We start from the raw sequence: 2,857 nt of genomic DNA, 5'->3' as shown, positions 1-2,857 counted from the left end.
GATGAGGGGCTCAATGCCAGGACCCTGGGATCATGGCCTGAGCCGAAGGCAGTGGCTTAACCCTCTGAGGCACCCAGGCACCCAAGCACCCAACTTTTGATTTCATCTCAGGTCTTGTGACATGTAGCTCCAGTATTGGGTTCCAAGCTTGGTGTGGAATCTGCTTAAGGGTCTCACTCCTGGGGGGAGGCAAGATGGCGGTGAAGTAGGAGGAGGCGCCGTTTCAACCTGTACCCTAAAGTGAGCTGATTACACCAAAGAACTCCGATTACCCATGAAATCAGTCTGAGATCAGAATTATACACATCTGGATCTCTACAGGGGCAGAAGACACCAGTGGGCAGGTAAAGTGGAGTGGGAACATCAGACTGATATTAGAAGATAAACAAAAGGGGGAGGGAGCCACCAGAGGCGACCGATTGGAAAGCAATAACCCTAATATGAGAGTGCCCTGCATCTGGGGACCAACATTAACTTGGAGACTGGTTGAAAGCATGAAAAAATAGCAAAAGATCATAGGGGTGTGGATTGTGGGAATGAGGGCAGCTAGGGACAGGGGCTTAAGTCCTCGGACCCAGGACAGCCAACCCTGGTGCTGAGCCAGAGAGGGTGTGGCGGAGAAACCAGGTCTTGGTCCCTGAGCCGCAAGCACACCCGAGAATGCATGGGGTCTGGCTCCTATGAGGGGCTGGGAGCCTCGCCAGATGGCAGAATGCTGAGCCGCCATGCTAACAGAGCCTGAGAGGCACACGCCACTCACCCTCCCCTGAGAGAGGTGCTGGAAGGCCCAGCCCGGCATTCTTAGACCTGAGCCATTGTACCAGAGCCTGAGACGCGTGCATGCCCCAAACGCTCTAGTGAGAGAGGTGCAAGAAGCCCAGCCTGGTGCTCTCGGAGCCTGAGATGCGCACGCGACCCACAACCTCCCATGAGAGAGGTGCACACAAGCCCGGTGCTCTTAGACTCAGAAAGACGAGGCACACCCAGCCCAGGCCAGTGGGAAAATCTCAGTGTGCAATCACTGCTTGGAACTTCTCTGGAGGTCTAGAGCTGCCCACACAGCCACCGCTGCCATGGTTTTGGGTACAAGCAGAAGATCCTGTGTCCCCAGGAACCGCGACTCGGAACCTGCTCTGCCAGGGACCAAGGGTGGAATTTGTATGGGCTCTGCAGCACCAACAGGGCACCAGAATGAGGCTTCTGTCTGAGAGAGAGGTTGGGGGCAGTTTGCTTTTCTATAAACCTACAAAAACCATCAAAAGCGGTCAAGGTGAGAGAAAAAAAAGTAAACAAACATATAAACCTCCAGAGAACAAGACTGAAAAAAACGGTTTCCTCAGAGCCCACCCCTTTGAGGGGGGCAGGAGGACTTAATTCAGGGAACATCATTGACTGAAAACCCACGTGGCAGTCCCCTCCCCTAGAAAACCAAAAAACCAACCAGGAAAGAAAAAAAAAAAAAGACTACAAGAGAAAAACCACCACTACTTCATAGGAAACTTTTATTTTTAAATCGTTCCCACTATTCTGGTACATTTTTTAATATTATAATTTTTAACCTATTTACCATCACAGTGAGATGTCCAATACATCAAATTCCATAATACCCTTCTAACCTGAACTTTTTGATACATACACCTGTGTTTTTCTTTTGCATTTCTATTTTTTAAATTTCTTTTTTTATTTTAGTTTAGTTTAGTCTAGTTTATTCTTTTTATATTTTTATTTTCTAATATTCATATAGAGTTAAAGTTCAAGGTAAGCCACTTTCCCCAATCAATGCTACCCCTATAGGTAAACCAATTTTTAATCCCCCTTTAACTTAGGAAAGTTGAGTCCTTTAACAAGGATATCAAGATACATCCAGGAAGAATCAAAACAACCTTCCTCACCCACACTGAGAATTTATAACCACTCTCCCATCTTTTTCTTCCGACAGTGTTTCTGTGTTTTTGTGTTTGTCCTGATAGTATATAAATCTTATACTTGGGGTTCTTTTTGACAATGTCCTTCCTTTATTTGCTTATCTATATTTTATTTTCTCTTGTCATATACTTTTATCAATTTTTTTTGTTTATCTGTTTTTGATAGTATTCTTCATAAATCTTACCTTGGGGCCCATTGGGGCTGAACCTTCTCTTTCATCTTCCTGCCTATCTCTCTATATATATTTTTTTCTTTTTCTTTTCTTTTTTCCCTTGTTTGGGTGGGGAAACATGATTACTCAGAAGTGTTCCAGGGTGCACATTGACTAAACCACAGTCAATACATCCAGCTATATCTGTTCAGTCATCTCTCACCAAAATGACTAGGAGGAGGAATGCACAACAGAAGAAAAATACAGAGGATGGGCCTTCTGTAACAGAGCTAATGGCTATCAACATAGACAATATGTCAGAAAGAGAATTCAGGCTAACAGTTATCCAGGCAATAGCTAAGTTGGAGAAAGCCATGGATGACCAAATGGAATTGATTAGGGCAGAACCGAAAGCAACCAGGGATGAGGTTCACAATGTTGTCAATGAGTTCAAATCAAATCTAAATTCTCTCAAAGCTAGGGTAACTGAGACAGAAGAGAGAATTAGTGATCTGGAGGACAAACAGATAGAGAGAAAGGATCAGGAGGAAGCCTGGAACAAACAGCTTAGAAGCCAAGAAAACAGAATCAGGGAAATAAATGATGCCATGAAACATTCCAACGTGAGAATTATTGGAATCCCTGAAGGGGAGGAGAAAGAAAGAAGTCTAGAAGATATAGTGGAACAAGTTCTTCATGAAAATTTTCCCAATCTCCCGAAAGGAACCAGCTTTCATTTACTAGGGGCTGAACAGTATCCCCCCAAGATTATAGAATCCA

The sequence above is a fragment of the Lontra canadensis genome, unplaced genomic scaffold (assembly GCF_010015895.1).
Source record: "Lontra canadensis isolate GAN:19392208 unplaced genomic scaffold, GSC_riverotter_1.0 scaffold190, whole genome shotgun sequence".
In the NCBI taxonomy this organism is placed as follows: domain Eukaryota; kingdom Metazoa; phylum Chordata; class Mammalia; order Carnivora; family Mustelidae; genus Lontra; species Lontra canadensis.
Note: the sequence above shows the minus strand (reverse complement) of the source record.